General features: G+C 39.3%; 1 protein-coding gene and 1 non-coding gene across 4 annotated transcripts in view; both read left to right on the forward strand.

Annotated features, from left to right (window-relative positions):
• The window catches only part of ADGRB3 (adhesion G protein-coupled receptor B3), a 788,922-nt gene that overhangs the window by 656,246 nt on the left and 120,476 nt on the right, over positions 1-12,200 (forward strand). The gene's annotated exons all lie outside the window — the stretch shown is intronic.
• Positions 10,331-10,407, forward strand: TRNAA-CGC (transfer RNA alanine (anticodon CGC)). The gene has a single exon. It is a non-coding gene; the product is annotated as a tRNA-Ala (tRNA).

Genomic DNA, 12,200 nt, shown 5'->3' on the forward strand with positions numbered 1-12,200 from the left:
TTCTGCAGAAAGATCAGCTGATAATCTTATGTGTGTCCCATTGTATAAGTTCTTTGCTGCTTTTAAAATTCTTTGTTTTTAACTTTTCCTATTTTAATAATGATGTGTCTTGTTGTGGGCCTCTTTGGGTTCATCTTGTTTGGGATTCTGTGCTTCCTGGACTTGTATTTTATGTTTTTGACATCATATTCTACATATTTGTATGTGTCTGTACACCTCAATTATTTTTATATATATAAATATACTTTTTCTTTTACCCCACTAGCTTTTTAAGTGATTGATTTAATATACCTTTACTCTATGTTTGCTTTACCTGTGAGAATTTTTATTGTATGTCTGTTTCTTTCTTTAGGTTGGGGAATTTTTCAGCTACTATTTCTTTGTATAAGTTTTCTATCCCTTTCTCTCTTCTTTTTCTGGAACATTTATAATGCAAATGTTATTATGTTTGGTATTGTTTCAAAGGTCTCTCTTACTTTCCACATATTGTTTTATTCTTTTTTTTTTTTTTTCTGTTCTGATTGGGAGATTTCCCCTACCCTGTCTTCTGATTTGCTGATCTAGTCTGCATCATCTAATCCACTATTGATTCTCTTTAGTATATTTTTAATTTCAGGTACTGTATTCTTTAGTTCTGTTATCAGTTCTTTTTTTTTATTTTTATTTTATTATTTTATTTTTTGTATTTTTTTTTCTGAAGCTGGAAACGGGGAGAGACAGTCAGACAGACTCCCGCATGCGCCCGACCGGGATCCACCCGGCACGCCCACCAGGGGCGATGCTCTGCCCACCAGGGGGCGATGCTCTGCCCCTCCGGGGCATCGCTCTGTTGCGACCAGAGCCACTCTAGCGCCTGGGGCAGAGGCCAAGGAGCTATCCCCAACGCCTGGGCCATCTTTGCTCCAATGGAGCCTCGGCTGCAGGAGGGGAAGAGAGAGACAGAGAGGAAGGAGGGGGGGTGGAAAAGCAAATGGGCACTTCTTCTATGTGCTCTGGCCGGGAATCGAACCTGGGTCCCCCGCACACCAGGCCGACACTCTACCGCTGAGCCAACCGGCCAGGGCCATCAATTCTTTTTATAATTCCCATCTCTGTTGAAATTCTGTGTTCATTCATACATCTCTTGAGTTTAATGAACATCCTTATGATCATTACTTTGAACTGTTTATCTGGAAGATTGCTTATTTTCATTTTGTTTAGTTCTTTATCTGGGGTTTTGTCTTATTCTTTCATTAAAACATATTTCTTTGCCTCCTCATTTTCTCTAAGTCTCTGTTTGTTTCTATATAGTAGGTAAATCACCTGTATTTTATAGTATTTAAAGTGTGTCCTTATGTGAAAGGTATCCTATGGTGCCCAGTGGTTACCAGAGCCAGAGCCAGGTACTTGGAGGTGGAGGCTGTATGGGCTGCATGAACTCTCTTGTTGTGCCACAACTATTTTTAGTGTGCTGATGGATAGGCTTCTCTCTCTGCTGGCTATCTGGATGCCTGGCTGCGAGTGCTACTGACACATTGAAGTGAATGGCTTGCACCTGACATCCTGACATGGCTGTCTGTGAGAGTGAGACCCAGCCACAATTTCTGTGGGCATGCTAATGGCATAGGCTGGCCCCCAGTCTGTCTGGCAGCAAGGACTGTCATGGCTGCTGTGGGCATGATGGTGTGTGGTCGGACCTTCAGTGTGGGTGGCTATGAGGCCAGCCTCTACTGTTCTGGGCATGCTGGTATGTGGGAGCTCACCTCCCCTGGAGTAAGAAACCACTTTGAAGTGGCTTCTTGGCCACCGGGGCCTCCTTCTGGGTCCTTGGGGGGCAGGGCACTGCCTTGGTGTGGCTCTCAGGCCACGAGTTGGGTGCTGTGGAGCAGGATGTTATCTTGCTGAGGCTTTTGCATGTGGTGGCCAGGATAGGCAGGCCAAGCTGGGCCGGCCTCAGGGGAGCTGGCACCTGCTAGTGTGGGGTCAGCTAAGTGGAAGGAGAGCAAATCAAACCAAACCAAGAGAAAATGATGCCCACCAGCCTCTCGGTGCCTAGTGAAATCTCCACCAGATCCCTGCACCTCTGATATAAATTTTTAAATCAGTTAGCATATTTACTTTGCAGATGACCCAATGCTTTTCAGACTGTTTCCTCTGCACAAAGACTCAGAGTAGTGAGTTTGTGTGTGGGCTCCATAAGAGTGAAGACTCGGTTTCCCACAGACCCTGGCTCTCCTGGATGTAGGCATCACTGGTCCTTGAACCCCAGATATTGTATGAGTTCTTCTTCCTGGTGCTGGTACCAGCCCCTTGGGTGGGACACCTAATGTGGTTCTTGGGCCTTTCATTCATTAGAGATCTGCTGCTGTAATATTCCTCTTCCTTGTGAGACCAAAGGTGTGGTTCCTGAGAAGATTGTGGCTCTGCCCCTGTGTCCTGTCTTGATGTGGTTTTCCTTTATGTCCTCAGTTGTAGGGAGTATGTTCCCTAGTTTCCAGATTGTTCTTGGAGATATAGTTGCTCTATATGTACAGTTGACCCTGTACATGGTTTCGATTTGTAAACCATGTTGTTGAACAACATGGTGTAGATCTGCATAGGTCTAATTATATACAGGTGTTTTTTGTTTTTTTTTCTTTCTGACTGACCCACACATTTCCAACCTGAGTTATTCAAGGGTCAGCTGACAGTGGGGATTCTATGCAAAATGCTGACTTAAATTATATGCAGATTTTTGACTGTATGAGATAGTCCATGCCACTAGCCCCTCTTCTGTTCGGGGGTCAACTCTATTTATAGATGTGGTAAGTGGAAACAGGTGAGTCCAGGATCTCCCTATTCCACCATCTTGACTGAAAGTCCATAATGTTACTTTTGTATAATGTAATTAGTTGCATACTCAACTCAAAAATATTTTTATCCATAATTTTTTAAATATGTAGATTCAAAGATTTTTTTTAAAAAACTGACCTTGGAGAGCATTTAGAATGTTTTTAGAATTATGTGTGGCTATATATTTTTTCTAACTTTATGAATACTATTAAAAGTAATAATCAAGTAATAAGGATTTGAGTGGTATAGTAATATTTGGATATGTAACTATGAAGATTTGTCATATAATTTATCCAATGTATTTTTATAACGTACAATTACAATTTTCTAAGTTTTCTTTTTAAGTGAGAGTGGGGAGACAGAGAGACCTACTCCCACATGTGCCCCAACCAGGACCCACCTGGCAAGCCCCTTACCGGTGATATTCTGCCCATCCTTGGCCATTGCTTGACAAGGGAGCTATTTTTACCACCTGAAGTGGAAGCTCCACGGAGGCATACTCCATTACCTGGAGCCAACTCACACAAACCAATTGAGCCATGGCTGCAGGAAAGGGAGAGAGAGGGGTGGGTAGAGGGGTAGAGAAGTAGATGGTCACTTCTCCTGTGTGCCCTGACTGGGAACCAAACCCAGGGTATCCACATACCAGGTGATGCTCTATCACTGAGCAAACCATCCAGGGCCCAATTTTGTAAGTTTTTATAATGTGCAATTATAACTTTAAAATCCAAGTTTATAGTTGAATTATTGGAGAGCCAAGAATAGTCATATCTTCTTCTCTCAACCCTTATTATTGAACTGAATACTGTAAAAGAGCCTGGTTCTTTTTGGCTATGTGGGAAGTCAAAGTCAAATCTAATGTATTACGTTAAACAGTTATGACATTATATCCAGTTGAATTTATTGCTTTTCCTATTAGATTTCTCTCTAAGCAATCACCATTTTGACAAGATGACCCTGCTAACATTTGAGGGTAGCCAGAGAGCTGATTTGCTTTCATCCTAACAGGGCTTTGTGAGCGTCCACACATAAGTATTGACACATCCTGTCCTGGGGGCCTCTGCCCTTTATTCCTCAGGCTTTAAGACCTCTTGTTCTCAGATTAAAAGTGTTCTTTTGGATAGAAACTTCATATTGATTTTTAAACGATCAATACAGTGATTTAACTCTGCTCTTCTGTCAGGCATGATTCCTCTGTTCATTAGAAAAAAAGCCTCTTTTCACCTTAACTTTAGCATTACTTTTCCTGTTACCCACTCCTCAAAGAGGAGGGCAGGGATTGAGCAGGCTAATTAAATATAGCACTTGGCAAAGATTTAACGGGCTGAATCACGGGGTGGGGGGCATCACTGAAGTTCTCTCTGGGCCTGATGGTTCCCTTTCTCGTATGAGATGAACAGATAATTATAAAGGTGCTTCTTGGTTCAGGTATTTCACAGGTACAGCTTGTTCACTGCTACTGCTACTGCTACTACGTACCACCATCATCATCATAAATGCTGTTACTGTCCTCAATATTTATTGAGCATTTACTTTCTGCAGCACGTTACACTAAATCTTTTATAGCACTCCTCACATTTACTCTTCTCACAATTCATTAAAATATGTTCTTTTATTTCCCCCACTTTAGAAATGATGGGGCTGAAACCTACAAATGTTAAATACCGTATTTCCCCATGAATAAGACATACATTTTTAAAATAAAATTTAGGGGTTTAAAAACTGGGTGCATCTTGTACGGTGGTTGTAGATTTCTTTTTACTTGTATTTCTCGCTTTTTCACACTTGTTTTTGTGCTCATTGTTGAAGACTGTGATTCGTCATCAGACACAGATGAGGGTCAGCTAATGGATGGGAGTTTTGACACTGATGAGGAGATGTATGAATTTTATGATGAATAAAACTTGAGTTTAATAACTTTATGTAAAACATTTTTTTCAAATTTTGGGCCCCAAAATTAAGGTGCGTCTTATACAGGGGAGTGTCTTATACATGGGGAAATGTGATATCTTGCCCAAGGTCACACATGAGTACACAGTAGAACCCAGTGTTAAATTTAGGTCTGCCTAATTTCAGAAATAACATTCTTAGCAATAGCAGAATACAGGGGTATCTGTTAGAATATAAAGAAAATTAGGTCTTAATAACTGTATTTTTAAATATAAATATTCCTTGAGATTTTATCTAAAAAAGAAAAAATATTTAAAATCTTGACCATTTAAAAATGTTTCCAATGTAAAGAAAAACATATTAAAGTGATTCTCTTGTAATTTGAACTAAGCTGATATGTATATTTTGACAGAGTAGTTTATACTTATAATTGTGCTTTCAAAATTATATTTCAAGTGTTTCACCTTAATTATAATTTGGATTGCATAAATGTGTATCTACCAAATAATTTTTGCCTTTCTTTAGTTAGTATTAACCTTGATAGTTCTAAAAGGGTTAATACTAACACTAAGTCATTTGCATTTCAAATCAAATCCAGGAAAATCATGACTGATTTACCCACAGAAATAATAATTCTGTAGTATCTTATAATTTTACAAATAAGGACTAAGAAGTGGTCCAGGAAGTAAAATTTATATTACTGTAATGTTTTATTTAGTTAGTATAGCACATTCTTGGTACTTAAGTTTTACTAAGTAGGATTGCCTGTATAATAACTTCCTTTTGAGATTTAAAAATGAAGTGCTGTAGAAGCTACATTCTACTTCACTGTCCTACAGAATCTTTCCTTCACCAAATATATGAAACAAAATGTGTCATATTAACATACTGGTGAAGACTGTTAAATTAAAGATCTGAGAAAAATTTTGTTAATTCAGGGAGTTTTCTCTAACACAAAGATATACAGTGCACTGAGTCTCATCTTTCTACCTTGGCTCACCAGAGTTGCATGCATGGTTATGGCAGTTTTGGGGCGGGAGTGATGGGTTTGTTGTACTTAATGAGCCTGGTTCCTCCACCATGGCTGACATTTTGATATTAGACTTCCAGCAGTGAATTCTTGTCAAAGATGGATTTTCGATCACCAGGCTTTCCACGATTCGAGCTTTTGGTACATAATGTCAAGTACATTCATCAGTTAAATGAATTCATTGTAAATGAGCCTGGTGTTGGTAAACACAGCAACAGCAAGAAAGGCTGTGACAGAGATAAGCCTGGGAAGCTGGAACACGTCCTCTGCTCTTTGTAAACATTGGCTCTTGGCCATCGTCTTATGTGTGAATTTTGCAAAGCTTAATTTCAAGAATAGGTGTATAGGCATGATTAAAATAAAAGGATAAGTAGTCTAACAGTAAGATGTATCAGTATATAAGATTTCAATATCGAGAAAAGTAAATAAGGCTGCCTGTAATTTTGAAAGAATCTTTAAGTGAAATCAAATTATTATTTTAAGGGGAGTAGAGCTGATTATATACACTTCAGTGAGGAGGAAATAAAGCACGTAGAGACTGAGGAAAACACCAGATCCATTACTTGATTTAATTGAGTCAATTAAAGTTTAGTAACAATTTGAACCATAATCCCTAATTATATTGCAAATCACAGGGAGAGAAGGAGCCAAGGTTTCAAATTCTATGTACTTTGCCACTGTTTGATTAAGAATGACACTTGCCCCAGGTTCATTTAAAATAGTACACAGATGAAGTCAGTAAAGTGTATAAATTTAAATTGATTTTATAAATATTTTTTTACTTTTCTTTTTATACTGTCTTTATTGTATATACAACTAATAAGATATTAAAGTGGAAAAATTTACACGAGGTAGGAATTTTTCAGGCAATCCAGTGAATTGGTAGAGTGACATTTTTTTTTTATTGGTTTTAGATCAGTTGACAATATTCTCCTTCAAACAAGCAGACATCATGATGGTATACCCAATTTGCATTAAATCAGGGAAGCTACAAATTGTGTCATCAATAAAAGAATTCTCCTGTATTATTTTAGTAAAAACTAGAAGTGTGTCCTATACCCATAAGAAGGTTTAACTGTGAGAATATATAAATGTGAAATAAAACTGGATCATAAGGAAAACAGAATCACAGTTACCATAGTGTTTAGGATGTTTGGTATCATAGATTAAGGGAGTCAAGAGGATTGATTGGCAGAAGACTAGATGGCTGTATATCAAATATTTTAAAGGTTCTAACTTAGTGTTGGGTGCTGGGTCACATTATTAACAATATTGATCAATGATAAGACTGTTTCATAGACCATAGGTTAAGATTAATCCAATACTATACACTTGAGGTCCAAAAATATAAAATTAAAATTTAAAAACATGTTCACCTGGATTGTTTTTGTTTACAAGTAATATTTTAGGTAATGGGAAAATAAAAAAGAAAGCATCCAACTTCCCTTGATGATTATGTAGCATTCTTTTTTCTGAGTTTAGTTTTCTATTAAAGAAACATGTAAAACATATTAACTAACTTGTTTCAAGTAAAAAATGTAAACATCTCCTCCCCTCCTCCCTTCCTTCCCTCCTTCCTTTCTCCCCTCCCCCCTCCCCCCTTCCCCCTCCCCCTCCCTCCTCCCCCCCTCCCGTTCTCCCCTCCCTGGCCAGTGCTCTTGTTCTCTGTATCACTTGCACTTGAAAGCTCATGCAAAGGCACAGATACAAACACAAACACATATCTTTTCAATAACAGCATGGAATATTGTTATTAGGTTTCCGATTAATCAGAAAGACTTTTTATTTTAGCCTTGGTTTTTGCTTTTTGCTTTCTTTATATGAGTTTATTCCAGACTTGGTAAGTATAGCAGATTGGGAAAATATTCATCTTCCCTTGCCCATTTGCAAAACTGCACTGCACAAGGCGTCATTTCTTACTGTTACGTACGCCAGTGTTTTTCAACCACAGCCAACCAGAAATTCGTGCCTGTCACAAGAGTTAACCACCCTGATGTTATATGAAGATGACAGACTAAATGACTTTAGTTGAATTCGCTTATGCTCAGAGTGACTGTCACTCTTATTAACCAATATCATCAGGGAAAATGCTATTGCGGTTGTCTTAGATATCTTTAGAACTTGGATGCAAACAACCTTTTGCATCATGCAGAGCATATACAAATCATGCTCAATAGACAAATGTGTTCAGGCAAACATAGAGTGTTCAATGCATCATATATGTGGAGTTTGGAAGTCAAGCACCATTTGTACTGTGTTCCAGTCACTGTTATTCACTATAAGATAACACTTTATTTGTAGCGTGTTTCTGGTCCGGCTGGCTAAGTCACTGGTCTCCATGTGTAAAACTGCACTGCACATATACCACACACTTCTACTTATCTCAGAGGTAAAAATTAGCTCTCTCTCACACACAAAATCCTAGCAAATTAAGAAGAGACATAATTAAGAATAGAAAAGAAGAAGAAAAATGATTGCACACACACATGATATATCTTAGCCAATATATATAGGTATAGGAAATTTTAGTCCAAAAAGTTGTAGGAAATAATCAGCTAAATTTAGGGTACGTACTGAGATTTATTGTTGCAGCTCTCCTTTCTTTCAGATGTTAGGGCTGGAGAGAAAAATGGATTTCAGTTCCTGCCCTGGAGGGCAGGCAGGTCAGCAGACAATTATGACAAGGTGTGGTTATTAGCTTTCTCAAGAGAAAAGACAGAAAATAATTTACAGCAAAAGTGAGAATCAGAAGAAGTTAGAGAAAGCTCCACAGTGGACATGAAATTAGAAGGAGCAGATGTATAAATGGGAATTTGCCCAAGAAAGACAGAATGGGGTGGGCAATAACTAGCATTGCAGTGCCAGTATACAGAACATAGAATATATTGAAAGGAAGGAAGGAAGCTGGAAGTCGATTGAGATGAACCTCAAATTGCATGGGGAAGATATTGAAGGAAACTGTCCTTTAGAAAAACAAAAGTTGGCTACAATATGCAAGACGAATTAGAGTAAGGAGAGAATAGAAATGGGGAAGCAAAGTGGAAGTCTGTTATAAACAAAAGGTAAGAGATGAGCCCACAGGCAGAACATCCATAAAGGCATTGGTGACTTTAGGGAGCAGAGGAAGAGAAAAGGGTTCCCTTCAGACCAGTATTCTCACCTGTTGATGATCTGAATCACAGTAAATAATTTTTTAGTTGTCCCATGAGTCCTGAGGTGTTCCCTCTATTTTATATTCCTATTTGCTTTATTGCCATTTTTGAATAGTTAGTTTTCATAAAAATCAACTTCTGTTAGTGTTTGTTCTGGTTGGGTTTGCTAATGGAAGTTTATGTTTGCATATGAGAATGTATGTAAATGTAGTTCTCCCCTCAAAAAGAAAAAGAGGTCACTTAGAATAACAGTTTTCTTGACTACATAGAGCATGGTAAAAAAAAATGTAAATGAATACAATCTGGAAAAATGGAAAATTTAGTTCTAGTGGATTGTATTATAAACCTGTAAGTCCTTTGTGTTGCAAGTTTGTCGCACTCAAGAATTTGAAATCTCACCTGACCAGTGGTGGTGCAGTGGGAAATGTGTCGACTTGGAATGCCTTCTTTTTTTTTTGGTAGATTTCTATTGGGAAAGTTTACATGCTAAACACATAAAAAATTATATGGCAGTTTTCAGGTTTCTTCAGATGACTTTATAAAGCCACTAATGCCAAGGGAAAACCAGGATAATCTGAATAGTTGAGGAAGATTGACCAAGACTTCAGGTGCACTGTGTTTCTGCCGCTGGGGGAGCAGAGGGTCTGTGGTCTGGTGAGCCTGGTCTGCAGACGGACCGTGTGGGAAATAGCGTGACACTGAAGTAAACTCTCATTAGTCACCAGCCACTTAAAATACAGATGATGTGTTGAATTGGAATAGAACGGACGACTCCGGTAGCTAAACTGTATACAGGGGAACGAGTGTGGGCACGGTGGTGGAGAACGTCTTCAGGAGGGTAGGCTGTGAAAACGGGAATAGAGACATCCCAAGTCCACACATTGCGTTTTAAAGCTAACAGGAACTAAAATGGCATTTTGAGGAAAACAAGGTCAAGGAGATGAAAAGATTATCCGTACATCACAGTGGTATGCATTGTTCCAAGTTGCACTTTAAAATATCTGAGAAGGAAAACACAAAAGTCAATGTTTGCTATGCCGGTACACAAACCTTTCGCCTCTGGGAAATCTCTTCAGGTTGTAAGCCAAACCAATTTTGTAAGTTTTACCCTTCAGTCCCCAGGTCACACTCAGCTGAACATTTTTACCTGACTTGCAGTGTTTATGCCAAAAAGCAAAGGACTTGAGAGTTTATTACAGAAGCAGAGTGCAGTGGTGTGAAAAATAACATGTGCCAAGAAAGAGGTTGTCATTTATTGTGGTAGCTGCATTTTTTTTTTAATTTTAGCCAAAATAAAAGTTAAGTCTAGTTGGACAGATGAGTCTGCACTCTGAAAGCAGTCAGTCAGACAATAGAAAGGTGCTTAATATTATTCTTATCTCCTCTCTTTGTATTTACTTCTTATGAAGGAGGACATGAGCAGAGCAGCAATAAAACATCAGCAGAGGCCCTGGCCGGTTGGCTCAGTGGTAGAGCATCGGCCTCGCATGCAGGAGTCCCGGGTTTGATTCCCGGCCAGGGACACAGGAGAAGCGCCCATCTGCTTCTCCACCCCTCCCCCTCTCCTTGCTCTCTGTCTCTCTCTTCCATCCTGCAGCTGAGGCTCCATTGGAGCAAAGTTGGCCCGGGTGCTGAGGATGGCTCCATGGCCTCTGCCTCAGGTGCTAGAATGGCTCTGGTTGCAACAGAGCAACGCCCCAGATGGGCAGAGCATCGCCCCCTGGTGGGCATGCTGGGTGGATCCCGGTCGGGCGCATGCAGGAGTCTGTCTGACTGCCTCCCTGTTTTCAACTTCAGAAAAATACAAAAAATAAAAAAATAATAATAAAATCAGCAGACTCTTGGCCAAGGAACAAAATCAAGCCTTAGAAATGTATCAAGGAGGCCCTGGCTGGTTGGCTCAGTGGTAGAGTGTTGGCCCTGCACATGTATGTCCCAGATTAGATTCCCAGTCAGAGCACACAGCAGAGAATCCAATTTGCTTCTCTACCCCTCTCCCTCTCACTTCTCTCTCTCTCTCTCTCACTTTCTTGCTGCAATGGCTCGAATGGTTCAAGCAAGTTGGCCTCAGGCATTGAGGATGAGTCCATGGCCTCAGTCTCAGGCACTAAGAAGAGTTCAGTTGCTGAGCAACAAAGCAATGCCTCAGATGGGCAGAGCATCACCCCCTAGTGGGCTTGCTGGGTGGATCCTGGTTGGGGATCCTCCTCAGACTGAAAATAAATAAATAAATTAATTAATTAATAAGAAATGTACCAAGGGACTGCTGAGGTTAGCCCTCCCATCTCATCTCCATTTAGCATTCTTCATTTGGTAGACACTATTAACTATTATCCAGTCCTCACTGGTTTGAAAAAGAATCATTTTTCTTTTTGGGAAGATAGAAGAAAAATATTGAAAGCAAACACTTTGGGATGTCATAGATTTACTGAGCGCAAACATCCTGTGCTTGTAGTATGCTTTCCATTTCTGTAATGTAGGCCTGAGATGCCAAGGGCATTGAGGTCTGACTAATACTGCCTCTTTGGGGGCCTCACAGACAGCTGCTGCAGTGAACAGGTTGAATTTCTTGTGCAAAATCTCAAAAGTTTCAGATTGAGTTTGTTATTACTTTATAGTTTCCTCTTCCATCTTTACTCCAACTGAAATTCTTTGGGGAAAAAATGCTCACAGGGAGGAAGAAGTATTACTGTATTAGTAATAATAATTTCCCAGTGGCCTAGAACTCTCAACTCTAGCCTGTGTGTAAGACATTCTTTTCACCTTTCTTTTCTTTTTGTAGAGAGGAAGGACAGTCCTGAGATTATGTTATATATGATCCCAGGTACCACTGTGAACTGTATCCAGAAAATCTTTTCTTATAAAATAAAGCAAATGATCCATCTTTGCATTAGTTTTCCATGTACTTTGGTTAAAGAAGGCCCTTAAGATAAAAATGATAATTATTTGTCAAATAATGCCCTGGGCCAGATGTAATATTTCTCATTGCATGCAATTACAGGAAAATATTTATGGTGACCTCTGAATATTTTGAGGTTAATGGAATGATTTCTCCTGAGTTCCAAGGGCCAGCACATTCTGGAAGTAAGGGTAATCCATCGAAAATTAAAATAATCATATTTAAACATATATACTCTAAGGTTTCTCTAATTGTCATTTTACCAAATCTCTGAGTCCTAGCCATTTTCCCTTTACCTTTCATCGCGGCATCCCCCGTGGTGATGAAGCATTAATCGTGGCTCTCTGCATGCTGTTAAATAGCATTAAATCATAAAATTTTCACTTCATTCAAATTTGGCATAAATACGGGGTTTTCC

The sequence above is a fragment of the Saccopteryx bilineata genome, chromosome 1 (assembly GCF_036850765.1).
Source record: "Saccopteryx bilineata isolate mSacBil1 chromosome 1, mSacBil1_pri_phased_curated, whole genome shotgun sequence".
In the NCBI taxonomy this organism is placed as follows: Eukaryota; Metazoa; Chordata; class Mammalia; order Chiroptera; family Emballonuridae; genus Saccopteryx; species Saccopteryx bilineata.